This window comes from Sarcophilus harrisii, chromosome 4 (assembly GCF_902635505.1).
Source record: "Sarcophilus harrisii chromosome 4, mSarHar1.11, whole genome shotgun sequence".
Taxonomy (NCBI): Eukaryota; Metazoa; Chordata; class Mammalia; order Dasyuromorphia; family Dasyuridae; genus Sarcophilus; species Sarcophilus harrisii.
The window spans coordinates 101,769,559-101,786,323 of NC_045429.1; positions in this window are offsets into that span (position 1 = coordinate 101,769,559).

Here is a 16,765-nt window from a genome sequence, read left to right on the forward strand (position 1 = left end):
GGATGTAATTTTCGGCATAACCTCCTTGCCTTTCTACACATGGAATTTTCTTACTGGGCTTGGCATTTGAATGAAGTAAAGAGAAGAATCAGTCTCAGAATTTTATTCTGAAGCCTCCTGAATGTTATTCTGAAACTAAACTTCCTGAAAACACTAGCAATTTGCAAATTGCAGACTGTTCCCTTTTTTTTTCCTAAGTGTGCAACCAAGGACTGAATCTTGCTTACCTTAGAATATGAGTCAGCAAACAAACCAAAAATCACCAAAGCAAAATCCATTCAAAATCAACTGGCTTTCACTGGTGGTTTGATGCTATTTTAATTCTCTTAACTCTAAGGCCAATACCCTTGCTCCTTCATTACAGCTGCATGGCATTTCTCTATGCCTCCCTTTTTGTCTTATAACGGTTATCAAAAACAGAAATCTTCAATTTAAAAAGACTTTAATCAGGTATTGGGAGTAATACCAGGATGATATTTTGTCATACTTTGTACAAAACTACCAGGAATAGAGGAATTGAATTGTCAAATTTTCCTTTCTGTTGATTACATTTAAAAAAGAAAATCTAACTGAAAAGACTAGTCATCTTTTCCCATTTTTCTTAGGATTTGATTAATGATGTTAACATAAATAGCAAAGGGAAAGTGTGATTACCTGTGATTTGTTGGTATTCTTGGTTTGACCAGGATTCTAGAAACAAAGAATTACAGGTTTCTCCTTTTGGTAGATTATGTCAGCTGACACTTTGATCCATAATACATCTGAGGAGGAAAAAAACCCTATGAAAAGGATCTTTCTGACTTAGTGTCAAGTTAAACCAATTTTATTTTTACATCCAGAGATTGTATAAAAGTGAATTTTTTAAAGAAAAAAAAGGTTCTGTACTTTTAAAATAATGTATTTGTAGACAAATTGTATATTTTGTTGTCTTGTAATTTAAATTTTATTTATTTACATCAGTGAGTGGAAGTTTTACATATATACTGTGAAAATTCACATGTTCAAGATTTATGAAGAGAATATTATTTTCCCAAAATAAAAATAAGTAAATGAATATTTGATGATGATTTTATACCATCCAATTTGCTAAACTATTTCATTACATGTGAATAATGAAAACATCTGTTTGCACTATTGTACAATGAGATTTTAAAATAAGGTATGTTGTTTCCATTAAAGTAGTAGTTGGGGATTTTAAAACAAACTAGTTTTTATTTTAAGTTTACAATATAAATTTAGCATTGTCAAGCACTATTTACCTCACAAGATTGTTACAAGGAAAGCAATTTGTGAACTTTAAAGTATTTGTTGACTTCAATAAATGTGAGTTCTCATTAGTTTAGAGCTCCTGACAGAGGTGTGAAGCTGTTATTGATGTAAAACAGGAATGGTGAACCTTTTTTCTGCCAAGGGCATTTGGAAATATATGTATGTATGTATGATCACAAGATATTCCTCTGAGTTGGGAAGATTAGAATTCAGTTCCTGCCTCAGGCACTTATTTTATTACTTTTTTATTTCCCCCAGTTATATGTAAAAAACATTTTTGGTTATACATGTACGTTCATTTTTTACATATTTCCCTATGAGTCATGTTGGGAGAGAAAAATCAGAAAGGCAAAACCAGAAGGAAAAAAAAATACAGGGGAAAAAAATGAAAATAGAATGTGTTGATTTATATTCAATCTTCATAGTTGTCTCTCTGGAGGCAGGTGTTTTCCGCATTTGGATATTTATTTGTTAATATTTTTTTTATTTTGTTGAGGCAATTGGGGCTAAGTGACTCACCCAGGGTTACACAGCTAGGAAGTGTTAAGTGTCAGATCAAATTTGAACTCAGGTCCTCCTGACTTCAGGGCTGGTGCTCTATTCACTTTGCCACCTAGCTGCCCCTCATTTGGATATTTATAACATCATTCTCAGGACATAGAAAATGATCAGCTTATAGAACTCAAGCAGTGGGAGATTGTTGTACTTAACTTTCAGTTCATCATCACCTTAGCAAATGATTTTCAGAGCCTTATATGGCCCATGAGCCAGACGTTCCCCACCCCAAATATAGAGGAAAGGAAAGAATCTAGCAACCACTCATGGTTTTCTGTATCACACCAAAGCTCCAATTCCTTTCAGCATTCCATAGCCAGAAACAGGTACAGGTTTATCATTCCCAAGTGCAAAGTCACCCATATAGATGGCCAGAATCAAGAAGAATCAATATTCTGTGGGATATCTCAATTTTAGAAAAATAATGATAATCATAATGATTAGAGCTGTCAAAAATAGAAAGGCTTGCTTTGCAAGTTATGAATTTCTCTATCTTTGGCAATATTTAAGCAGAAACTGGACAACCATTTCCTGGAGTGTGTTTTAAGAATTTAGACTAATAATTGTGAGAACTGGCTTATTGCTAGACAAGAAGTGATAGGAAATGACTACATGTTTGATCACTAATTGATCCTCCTACATGCTGGAGTGTTCCTATGAACCCAACATTAGGCTTGATTATCTTCATTTAGAGTTAGGGATGTATGTTCGTAAACCATCAGTTTAGCGCACTTATCAAATGCAGGTGTGGAAGATTTGCAAAATATAAATCACAGTGCCTTTTTGGTTGATAAGGAGAGGGGAAGTTCATAAACCAGACCAATGACTGGTCATTTTCCAACTTAACCCCTGTGAATCTGCCCAGCAATAATAATCAAATATAAGGAAAGATAGTGATTCCTGATCAGGGTACATATCCTATTGTACACCTTAACCCACCTACTGGATTGTAAGGTAAGAATATATCCATGAGTAATAACTTGCCTAAGAGCACTTATGTTCCTTAGAATCTTCTCATCTACAATCCTTCACAATAATCCTTGTTCTATTCCTACTTCTTCAGTTTTATAGTTATATGACGTCTAAGGATCTTTCTAGCTCAAGGATTCTGTAATAATTCATTGAAGTCCTGATATTTGCATTCCCTACTACATTTTCAGACTTGTGAAAATTCAACTCTTTTAAAGTATTCCTAAACCAGTTCAAATATATTTTCATGTTTGTTTATGACTTTTATCGGGGTTTGCTAAGTTGTGACAGTCATAATGCATTTTACTATGTCCAGTTTATCATTTCTGTACTCCCATTCATATTAGATACATATGGATATATTTGCTCGGATTTTTGCAAACTGCAAATGCCATCCTTCATTTTTGAATCGATGGGCACAGCTGGCTTGAAAATATATCTAAAGAAAACTGTAAACGCTTTGAGCAAAGGTCCTATTGTCTTTTTTAAATTAATTTATTATATTTTTAATTTATGAAATAAAACAAGTGTTTAAATAACTGTAGAATATTTTTAAAAGATGATTGCAAATGAAATTGCAAATCTATTATGTGCAACTTGCTATTCCTTGAAATATATAATAAAGTTATCATATAAAGTTCTTTTATTTCCTTTCCCCCCTACCCTAGAGAAGTTTACCATTAGACAAGCATATGTATATATGGGTAAAATCATTCTACACATACTTCTGTTTATTTGTTCTTTCTCCAAATGCTAATAATATTTTCTTTCATATATCCTTTGTAGTTAATTTGGGTATTTATAATAGTCAAAAATGACTTAGTCTTTCTTTTTTATTATAGCTTTTTATTTACAAAACATATGCATGGGTAATTTTTTCAACATTGACCCTTGCAAAACCTTCTGTTCCAAATTTTCCCCTCCTTCCCCTACCCCTTCCCTAGATGGCAAATAGTCCAATACATGTTTAATATGTTAAATCCAATATGTGTATGTATATTTATACAGTTATCTTGCTGCACAAGAAAAATGGAACTAGAATAAAAACCTGAGATGGAAAAAATGCAAGCAAATATCAACAGGAAGCATGAAAATGCTATGTTGTGCTCCACACTCAGTTTCCACGAGCCTTTCTCTGGGTGTAGATGTCGCTCTCCATCACTGAACAATTAGAACTGGTTTGAATCATCTCATTGTTGAGGAGCACCATGTCCACCAGAATTGATCATTGTATAGTCTTGTTATTGGATGAGTTTACAATTCCACCAACAATGTATCAGTGTCCATTGTTGGTGGAATTGTGAATATATCCAGCCATTTTGGAGAGTGATTTGAAACTGTGCTCAAAAAGTTATCAAACTCTGCACACCCTGTGATCTAGCAGTGTTATTATTGGGCTTATATCCCAAAGAGATTTTAAAGAAGGGAAAGGGACCTGTATGTGCCAAAATGTTTGTGGCAGCCTTTTTTGTGGTGGCTAGAAACTGGAAACTGAATGGATGCCCATCAATTGGAGAATAGCTGAATAAATTGTGGTATATGAATATTATGGAATATTATTGTTCTGTAAGAAATGACTAGTAGGATGATTTCAGAAAGGCCTGGAGAGACTTACATGAACTGATGCTGAGTGAAATAAGCAAGACCAGGAGATCATTATACACTTCAACAACAATACTATATGATGATCAATTCTGATGGACATGCCCACTTCAATAATGAGATGAACCAAATCACTTCCAATAGAGCAGTAATGAATTGAACTAGCTACACCCAGCAAAAGAATTCTGGGAGACGACTATGAACCACTACATAGAATTCCCAATCCCTCTATTTTTGTCCTCCTGCATTTTTTATTTCCTTCACAGGTTAATTGTACACTATTTCAACATCCAATTCTTTTTGTACAGCAAAATAACTGTATGGACATATATATATATATATTGTATTTAATTTATACTTTAACATATTTAACATGTATTGGTCAACCTGCCATCTGGGAGAGGGAGAGGGGGGAAGGAAGGGAAAAATTGGAACAAAAGTTTTTGCAATTGCCAATGCTGAAAAATTACCCATGCATTTATCTTGTAAATAAAAGACTATAATTAAAAAAAACACTGTATCAGCGTCCCAGTTTTCCTCCAACATTCATCATTATTTTTTCCTGTCATCTTAGCCAATCTGACAGGCGTGTAGTGGTATCTCAGAGTTGTCTTAATTTGCGTATCTCTGATGGGTAGCGATTTGGAGCACCTTTTCATATAACTAGAAATAGCTTCAATTTCTTTATCTGAGAATTGTCTGTTCATATCCTTTGACCATTTATCAACTGGAGAATGGCTTGATTTCTTATAAATTTGAGTCAATTCTTTATATATTTTGGAAATGAGGCCTTTATCAGAACCTTTGACTGTAAAAATATTTTTCCAATTTATTGCTTCCCTTCTAATCTTGTCTGCATTAGTGTTGTTTGTACAAAAACTTTTTAACTTAATATAATCAAAATTATCTATTTTGTGATCAATAATGATCTGTAGTTCTTTGGTCACAAATTCCTTCCTCTTCCACAGTCTGAGAGGTAAACTATCCTATGTTCTTCTAATTTATTTATAATGTCATTCTTTATGTCTAAATCATGAACCCATTTCGACCTTATTTTGGTATACAGTGTTAAGTGTGGGTCAATGCCTAGTTTCTGCCATACTAGTTTCCAATTTTCCCAGCAGTTTTTGAATGACTTAGTCTTTCAAACTTGTTCTAAAACAATATTGATATTACTGTACATAATTTTCTTTTATTTATGTTCATTTTGCTCTTCATTATTTTGTGCAAGTCTATCCATATTTTTCTAACTGAGCTCATCATTTCTTAAATCAGAGTACTATTTAATTATAATCATATACTACAACTTGTTCAGCTATTCCCCAATGGACAGACATCTCCATAATTTTCAGTTCTTTGCCACCACAAAGAGGGCTGCTATAAATATTTTAGAACATATAGGCAGAAATAGACCTAGTAGTGAAAGAACATACCTCAAGGTCATTTTCCTTGCCAATAATCATTTTATTTAGAGGTAAAGAGAAATCTTTTAAAATCCTCAGATTCATACCAACTTTATTTTCCTTCTTGCCTATGTTATTGTTTGTCACTATTTTGATTTACATTACACATTTATAGCAACTCTTACATCTGACATCCCAATCAGTCAAGCACTGACTTAAAATACAGTACTCACATATTGGAAAACGGAAACTTCAATAACCTCTCAAAAATGAGACTTTTTATCTATAAAAAGAAAAGACCAGTAAACTCTTAGTGGTGATGCAACCTTAATCAGTTGTCTGGGGAGCTGTTTCCTTCCAAGACATGAGCAGAACAGAAATTGCAAGCCTCTTTGCTGCTTGGTAAGCTAATTAGTAGATACACAATTTAAGATATAAACCAGAGGAACCACAAACACCTTCATCTCTAATTCTCCTGAGAAATTTGCTGGCTTAAAAAATATCATGTATTAAATCGAATTACTCCCCCCAAAATCAGTTAGAGATAAATTGTGGCTAAATGTAGAAAATATGATATATTTTTAAAATGATGAGCTGATTGATTTTTAGAAAAACAATGAAAGACTTGTATGGAATATATGGAATATATAATGTATGGAATAATAAAAAGCAAAATGTACAGAACCAAAAGAACTTTGTATAAAGCAATAGTAATGGTGTTCAAAGAACAACTTTAAATGAGTTAAGTTATTTTGGAAATTATACTCAAATCTACAGAGGAACTATCTACCTCCAAGACCATAGAAAATGATACTTCCAGAGGAAGAACTGATAAATAGATTTGTGCTTAGTATGGCTTATACACACATATGTATGTGTGTATGTGTGCTTAGTATGATTTATACACACATACATATATGTGTATATATGTATATATAAATAAAATTTTACATATATACACACAATTTGTGTGTGTGTGTGTGTGTGTGTGTGTGTGTGAAATCATAGCCTTCTCTGGTATGGAGTGGGGAGGAAAGGACAGTTTCAAACTTAAAATTTTGTAAAAGAAAATATTTTATAATAAAATAAATGGAATATAATATTAATTACTTCTGCCAAAAACAATAAACAAATTTACATTTCCCAAAAAAGTGATAGACTGGAGGTTTATTTATTCTCTTTTTTTCATTCATTCAGTGAACATTTATAAAGCACCTACTATGTGGCAGGCACTGTGCCAAGTGCTACAGTTACAAAAAGAGTTTCCCTAAAGGAGAAAATCATTCCTTCACACCTAAAGAAACACCAACTTAAACTAGTAACTTTTCTGATACCTGGCCTTCCTGAAATCTAAAGGATAAGATGAGTCAGAGAATAGGATTTTTTTTTCCCTTTGATTTTTGGCTACCATTTTTATTTTTATTTATTATTGCTAGCATCCAAGCTTTTTGCGATAAATTGTCTTCACAAACAACTGTAGGATATAAGCAAAAATAGATTTCTAGAAGACAATTCTCAGTAAAAAAAAAAAAATAGGAGTTATACTTAGAATGAGTAGAAACTGCGGTCGATGACTTCTGGCTTCAGAAAGCTAGAATTAGGCTCCAATAACTGTTTCCCTTTGCTATTTTCTGTGTAGTTATAATTTCCATAAACTTTCTTTCCAGAAGGTATTTTCAAATAGAATATTGTTGTCCTCAAGTTGTATCTGACTTTGCATGACACCAGATGGAGTTTTCCTGGCAAAGACATTGAAGTGGTTTGCCATTTTCTATTCCAGCTCATTTTACAGATGAAGAAACTGAGGCAAATAGGGTTAAGTGACTTGCCCAGAGTCACACAGCTTATAAGTGTCTGAAATAGGATTTGAACTCAGGTCTTCTGGACTCCAGAGCCAGTATTCTATCTACTGTGACGCAAAGCCATCCTGTATCAAACAAAATAATCTACCACTTCTGGCATCTTCCTTTAAGCTGACAAATAAGCTCCTATCTCCTTAATCTTTAACAAACCTTTACTCATCCTTGTTATCGTAAAGTACTGTCTATATTTCTCTTTCCTTCTGCTGCCAAGTTCTATAAAAACCAGTCTACATTCATAATCCATTTGCTTCTGACTACACTGTTCTACCAAATGTTTTCCTCAAGGTTCCCAATGACCTTGTTTGCTAAATTTAATGTTATTTTCCCAGGTTTCATGGGTTTTTTTTAAACCTTTCTATACTATTTAATGCTGTCAACTAGCTACCATTATTCTTTTCTCCCTTTCTCTTGGTTTCTCTAACACTACTTTCTCTAAAGTTCTCCTTCTACATATGTACTGCTCCTTCTTGGTCTCCTAAGTTGATTAACTAATTTACTTTTGAAAAGTCGTCATCCCAAGTCTCTACCATAGTTCTTTCCTTTCTACCACACTATCCTTTAATAATTTTCTCCAGTCACTTGACTTCCAAATCTACACAGTAAGCCTTAATCTCCCCTGAGTGAGAGGACTGATTTCCAATAGATTTTTTTCTGCTTTGACAATTGATGACATATGTTATTTAACTGTCCAAAATTAAATCTATTCTTCCTTATTTTGACCTTTATGATTATCTACAATCTGGTTCCCACTACTTTTCCAGCATTGTTTTCCGTTACCAAAGCTTGGAATCCAGTCTCTGACATACTTTTACTGTGTAAAACTGAGCAAATCATTTAACCTCATTTTCCTAAACTGTAAAATGAAAATAATAATAGCACCTACTTCACAGGGTTATTGTGAAGATCAAATGAGATAATTTATAAAGCACTGTGCACAGTTCTTGTCATGTACTTGGTACTTACTAGGTCCTTCTTTCCTTCCTTCCTTCCTTCCATCCTTCCTTCCTTCCTTCCTTTCTTCCTTCCTTCTTTCCTTTCTTCCTTCCTTCCTTCCTTCCTTCCTTCCTTCCTTCCTTCCTTCCTTCCTTCCTTCCTTCCTTGCTGATGCCAGGTCCAATCTTCTATCCATTGTCTCACCTAGCTCTCTCTATGTAGTTAACATTTAACATGTATTTATTAAATTGAAGTGAATAATTATCATTTGAAATGGAAACAGTATATCAGACTAACACTGATGATACTGATATATCAGAATTTATTTAGTCATTCACCAATTGTTAGATTTATAAGTTGTTTCCATGTCCTTGGGGGGAGGGGGGAATAAAATATTACAAATAGTAACCTTATGATTTTTTTCTTTGGAGTGACACTCCTAATCGTGAATATTTTTATAGCTTTTATCATGATTGATTCAAATAATTTGCATAAATTATCTCTTTAAAAGGATTGGTCTGTGGTACAATTTGAATGAGGCAATAACTACAAAAGATGACCTGTACTTGATATATGACACCCATCTGAAAGATTTTCAAAGAACTGATTGAAATTATAGAATAGGGAAAAATATGCAATTTGAATCCCTCCTACAAAATAAGAGATTGATCAATGGAAGCTATGCCAGCAGGGATACAAAAATTACCCCTCAGAAAGCCTGACACATCAAGTAATCTGATGGAATCCACAACAAAAGGTAATACCTTTGGATATAACTTATTTGGAGAAAGGACATGTGGTTTTTATGAAAGGAAATCATACCTAATTATTAATGCTTTTTTGAGGAGGTAATTATGCATGCAGACAATGGGCATCCCATAAGTATTTTATTTAAACTTTGTAAAAGACACTAACATTGTAAGCCATTCTGTCAAAAGCAGTGGACTAGCCATGCCAATTTTGCCATTTCATCAGTAATTTTATTCAAAGTTTGGGTTTTGAGCCAAGGAAAGAAATTACATTCATTGCTTGGTTAGTATGGCAAGCAGAATAAGCAGAAACATGTACACTTTGCTCATTTTTGGACTCCAGACTCACAACACACTGGAACACATCTGGTAAGGATGAAACCAAACTTTCTTTGGTTTAGGAAGCTAAACAATGGTCATATAGGAGCTAGTAGAAACCTCATTTGATGACTTATCAGCTTGGTATTTTGAGTTCTAATGAGTGAGAGAGTATCAGGCACCATTATAGTTCAAAGTTACAATTTTATTGAGAATCTACAGATGTCTCTGGCTTTGAGCCAGCTCTATAGGGCTAACTAAATATGGTGTGGCCCAACATCTAGGGATCTCCAAAGTACTCTGGGTTCTCATGGACAAAGGTCAAGATCAATTTTTGATCTTTGGCTGCTACAGGATCAATTTTTCTGTATGGCTTATTGTTTCTCATACTGTAATTTTATTCCAGAGAAATCTCTGGGAAAAATTGAATTTAGGTATTATTCTTGACTTGGTGTCCCCAAATACAAGTAGTAAAACTCCCAATTCCTGCACAATATGGATATTGGGTATGGCTATTAGCTTTATTTCATCCATACAGAAAATGTGTAAGATTCAAAGGACCTCCAGAAGCATGAAGAAATATAAAATATTTAAATAACTCTGGCCTCTCCCCTAAAAGATAAATGTACTTGGGTGAAAGGGCAGGAGAGAGAGAATTTACTTTTCCTTTAAGGAATAAAGTATTTTGGAGTTCTCCAGTGGAACATTTTAGATAAGGACATAATCTAGAAGAAATTTTATATATGTCCCTGTAAGAACATTAAGCATACATAGAAAAGGTAAGATAAAACCTCCTCAACAGCTGCCTTAGGGTGGAGGTCTTATCAGGACCAGATGTGAAAATACAAGTACAAAAAAAGGAGCAATTCCAAGATGTTAGAATGTGGATGCTGATAAGTAGAGTTCAGGCATATTGCTTCATGAAAAACAAACATGTTATCAAAAGCATATTACAAAGACTTCCAATGGCCAGATCTAGAAAGGACTTTTTAGTTGAGAAGTTGAATCACCATATGATTAGAGAGATTGACACCAAAGATATAAAAGGTAGTTCACTTCTTTGGATAAAGAGGCTTTCCAGAGGGCTAAGCAGGGTCTAGTCTTATTTAATGTTGTCAAAAAGGGGTCTGCACAATAAAATCTCCAAGTATATAAGACTTAAGAGCCCTCTTGATAATAAAATCTTAACCTGATTTAAATTTAGGTTTAAATTTTGACATTTTTTGACTTTTTAAAATTTTATCTTATTTTTTCAATTATATTTGATGGTAGATTTCAATGTTCATTTTTATAAAATTTTGTGTTCCAAACTTTTTCTTCCTCCCTCCTTCCCCAAGACAGCAAGCCATCTGATATAGGTTATACATGTACAATCATTTTAAACATATTTACATATTAGTCATGTTGTGAAAGAAAAATCAGAACAAAAGGGGAAAACCTCAAGAAAGAAAAAGCAAACCAACAACAAAAAAAGTGAAATTATATGCATTGATCCACATTCAGTTTCCATAGTCCTCTCTCTGTCTGCAGATGGTATTTTCATCCCAAGTATATTGTATTGCTGAGAAGAGCTAAGTTTATTATAGTTGATTATCACATAATCTTGCTGTCAATGTGTACAGTGTTCTCCTAATTGTGCTCACCTCATTCAGCATCAATTTATGTAAGTCTTTCCAGGCTTTTCTGAAATCAGCCTGCTTATCATTTTTTATATAACTATAATATTTCATTATATTTGTACACCATAACTTATTCAGCTATTCCCCAATTGAAGAACATCTTGATTTTCATTTCCTTTTCAACACAACTATTTTTGCATGTGCAGGTCCTTTTCCTTCTTTTATGATCCCCTGTGGATACAGACCTAGTAGTGACACTAATAGGTCAATGATAGTCCTTCAAAGCATAGTTCCAAATTGCTCTTTAGAACAGCTAGATCATTTTACAACTCTATCAACAATGCATTAGTGGCCCAGTTTTCCAACAATCTCCTCCAACATTTATTATCTTTTCCTGTCATCTTAGCCAATCTGATAAATATGAAGTGGTACCACAGAGTTGTTTGAATTTGTGTTTTTCTAATCAATAGTGTAAATTTTGCCATTTGAAAAGAAAATTAAAACCAAGAAAATCTTAAGCATTCCACTATGAGTAAACATAATGTAATACAGTTTTAGAAAAATATATCTCCCCCTTCTTTCCTAAAGAAAAACAATTAAAACCTAACTTACAAAATGATGTAATTCATGAGATCAGTTGCTACACGAGAAAGGGAATCTGGAATAATTTTTGGCCATTCCTTGAAGACATCAGCCTGATGTGCTGCCATAACTAAAATGACCAACAAAATCTAAGAGATCATCAAGAGAGCATTGGAAATTTGATTCAAATCAATAACCTTTCTTTCTCCAGATTTCACATCATGCCTCAGCTGCCTTCTCCTTCCATCTTGTGATCCCCTTCCCCTATTGGTGAGTGCTTCCTGGGACTTCCTTTTTAAGGAAGGGCCTAGACCAGTCATAGTTCATTTTCCACCACCACCATGCTACATCCCCTTCTCACCATACACTCACCTTTAACTTCCCTTTTATATATTGTCTTCTTCCATTTCCCTCATTAGAATATAGGTTCCTTAAAGGCAGGTACTATCTTGCTTTATATTAGCATTTGTATCCATAACATAGGTCCTGACACATAGGGAGAACTTAATAAATGCTTGTTGACTACTAACTGAATAAACATTTATTTACTTCTTTCTAAATGCCAGATATTATAGTAGGTGCTGAAAATACAACAAACAAACCAACTAGTCTCTATCCTCAAGGAGCTTGTTGTTTGTCCATCTTTTTAAAGAGAACCAATGATATCACAGGGTCATGTTTTTACTTGTGAATGAATTGGGTTTAAGTAAAGCTGAGTTGCACAGAGTTTAGTAAAAGAGAATTGTGAGTCCCTCTTTCTTCCAGAATCATCAAAGTTCAATGGCAGGAAAAAGTTAAGATGATCTAAGATGCAGTGAATCTCCTTGGAATCTTCAATGTCCAAACAAGTTCTAAGCACTCCACCATGCCTTCTTCAGCCACCTTCATTGCTATTGGAACAAATTGTTGTCATCTCTCCTTTCTGCAGAGGAAAGTCTTACATGCTTGGGATAGAAACCCCATCAGTTACCCTCATCCTAAAGTAGCCTGTCTTCTAAGATGGATTTTATCAAGGTGTGGCATTGTACGTGCTACATCTTCTTGGAGTCACAAGGGAGAACTGGATGAAGGTGGACACCAAAGGTGGATGAGCAGCCCTGAAAAGGGTTCAACAAGTCCTCACACAAGTGTTGGTCCTCCTTGAATACCCCATATAGCCCAAAAAGCTTACATTCTATTAGGAGGAACTAACATATGCACAGAAAATTAAATACTTTATATGAAATAACATTCTCTTTCTCCCTAGGAGCATTTTGCCATCCCAGCCTCCCACCAGTGCTTCAACATAGCCAGATATTCTCCATTACCACATCCTATACTGTGGATGACTTCCGCTTGTCCAATCTTTGAGGGATAAACATTGGGAGAGGAGGGAAAAGAGAAGTATAATGAGGGAATTTTTCTCACATAAAAGAAGTCTAGGAGGAAGTATAGGAGGAAGAACAACGGGTAGAAAAATGTAGAGAAGGGGAGCAGACTTGAACTTTTCTTATCAGAATTGATTCAAAGAGAGAATAATATATATATATATATGTATATATACATGTATATATACATATTGAGTTGTGTATAGAAATGTAACATACCCAATAACAAAATAGGAGAGAAGAGGAATAAGAGAACTACGCAGGAGATGATACAATGGAGGGTGGAATTAGGGAATATGATATTCCAAAATGTAAACAAGATCATGTAGCCCCAAATAACTTTCTGAAAATTTAATCTTAATCATCAGTAACAGAAAGATGAACTTTCAATAAAAAGGAGGAATTTAAATCTATATATGGACGGGTTATTTAGCATGTATAGATTTCAGACAAAAGACAATCAAGAAAATTAAATAGTTAACAGGAAATCAGTAAAAATTGAAATCAGTGCTTTCAAGCTTCTAAAAAAAAACCAAATTATTGCAACAATAACAACAACAACAAACAACAGCAGTTTTTATATTTGTCAGGTACCAAGGAAAGATAATACATAAATGGGAGGAGAAAAACATTAAACATTATTTAGAATGAATATGTTCTTCCCCATTTCTGTTGGGAGTGGTAATTAAAAAAAAAAAGCCAAGCTAAATCATGCACCATGGCGACATCTGCTGGTTGCATGTGGAAACTACAAAGGGGGTTCAAAATGCTTTATTTGTTATTTTAAATTTTTCTTGTTTCTTTTAAATAGAATTTCCTCCATTATTGTTACATACATTTGATATGTGAATTCATTTTTTGTCTGAAACATTGTTACACTTAATAAGATTTAAAAGGTTACAAATTCCTAGTTATTAATTCCACCAAAACATTACTCTTTTTTGCCTTCACATTCACTACAGCAACAGCAATAGCAACACAAGTCAGTTGCACAGAACAGTAACATTTCATTTATTTAAAAACTTTTTTGACATTTTATTTAAAGTTTTGAGTTCCCATTTTAGTTCCAAATTCTATCCCCCTTCTTCCTGCTCCCTTAGGTGTTAGTTGGATGAAAAGTTAGTTGAATGTTAGATGGAAATCAATCAGATATAAGTTATACATGTGCAATTAGGTAAAATGTTTCTATATTACTTGTTTTGTACAAGAAAATGAATAAAAGATAAAAATGAAAGAAAGTGAAAATAGCATGCTGATTCAGTCTATATTTAGTCAATATTAATTCTTGCTCTGGAGGGCAGATAGTTATGTTTCATCATTAGTCCTTTGGGATTGTTTTTGATCATTGTATTGCTGAGAATAACTGAGTCATTTGCAGTTCTTTAGTGAACAATACTACTGTTACCATGAACAATGTTCTGGTTCTTTTCACTTCACTATGTATCAGTTCGTGTAAATCTTTTCAGGTTTATCTGAAATCATACTGCTTGTCATTTCTTATAGCACAACACTATTCCATTACAATTATATACTGCATTTTGTTTAGCCATTCACAATTGATGGATATCCCTTTTATTTCAATTCTTAGCTATAACCACCTCCCACTCCGAGGTTACCAATTGCCAGGGCTATACATACCAATCTTCCCCAGATAGACATGGAGATGACACGGATGCTAAAATGCCAGCCTTTATTAGTAATCTCAGCAGGGGTTAGCAGGAAGCAAGAGCAAGTGTATGTATGTCTCTGTGTCTCTCTCTGTGTATCTCTGAATCTCTCTGCATCTCTGCCTCTCTCTACTTCTCTCCACATCTTTTTTTTTTTTATTTTCTTGCAAGAAAATCGGGGTTAAGTGACTTGACTGAGGCTGAATTTGAACTCAGGTCCTTCTGCCTCGAGGGCTGGTGTGCTAACTATTGTGCCATCTGGTTGTTCTGGGAGTTAAGTGACTTGCCCAGGGTCACATAGCTAGGTTGAATATCCATATGTTAAGGAGCTGTTGGCTCTTCTAGTCTCCAGCAGTATACTAACACCAAATGATTGGAAGACTATTGCTAAAGTCTTTACACCTGGGGAGTCTCTGCAATGGAAGACTGTTGTCAGACTTAGAAAAAAAAACTTTGCAAACAGGACCTAAATGACCCTTTTCCTGATTTTGTGGCTCACCTACTGGTGGCTGTTAAGAGGTTAGTAGGTAAAGGAGAAGCACGTGGTCTTCTTATCCAGAAATTAACTAGAGAGAACACTAATGCCCTTTGCCAGAAAGCCATGTCCTCCTTAGATAAGGGCACAAGCCTTGTGGAGATGATAAAAAGATGTGAGAATGGTGGCTCCAGTATTTTTCAAACTCGAGCTTGCAAGGTCCTATATCCAAGTGCTCTGTTGAACAAGGACCATAGATTGGGCTGGCCATCAGTAATCTCTGAGGGAGAAGTTACAAGTGAGGATTGCCAGACCTGGCAAGGGAAGGTTCAACAGCCTCAACGGGAAGGCTGGAATGTATAATGGGTCAGGGTATAAGTTCGCCTGTGATCATGCCTAGTGACACAACTATAAGTTGGAGAGCTACACGGGTGGATGTGGATGAAGTCTTACAGGATAGAAAACTAGATTCTATGAAAACAGGGCTTCAAGCGGCAGAAAACATTCAAAAGGTCTTTGAAAGGATGAGGAAGGATATTGGCAAGGTCTAACCTTAGTACTTTGTAGAGGGCTGGGATATTTATGTCTTCCAGGTCTTGATGGGAAAGGCCACTGGATTTCAGAAGGATTCCAGAATTACCAACTACTTGGTCAACCTGAAATCACCTTGGACATGATCTTGACATTCAGTACCGGATGCTGCTGATGCCTAAAAGTCACTCATCTCCCCTCTTCAGTCTGGACCCGATTGGGTAGGGACAGCTCTATGCCTCTTTTCAGCTGAAGTAGTTCCAGAAGATGAAACCTCCATCCCTTTGCCACAGATGAATCTGGATCTGACTGCTTGAGGTGGCCCCTTATAGAAAACTTGGGGAAATTCTTCTATAGATCTGGTACCAACACCTGATCGAACATACTTCTCTCCGCATTCTTCTCTGGCTATGGACTCAAAGCTGGCCATTTATATTCACTCTCCTCTGAGATTACCCCAAGCCTAACCTACTCAGCACTGCATAAGTGAATCCACAGAAGGGAGACACCTGGAGTTTGTGCTGCATCCTAAGAAAAGATGTAGCAAGAGGGCACACTCCTCACCATCTCAAGGAAACACCTGTAAGACACAACCTCTTGTCTCAGAGGCCAATCCCCTTTTTACTTCCTGGGTCCACCCTACCGGCTGACATGGCATACACGGCAATTCCCAAAAGGAAAGTCCCTAACATTAACCTACCACAAAAAATGCTGCTGTAAATATTTTTGTACAAATAGGTCCTTTTCCCCTTTTTTGGATATCTTTGGGATATAGATCTAGCATTAATATTGCTGAATCAAAAGATTTGCACAGTTTTATGGTTCTTTGGGCATACTTCCAAAATTGCTTTCCAGAACGATTAG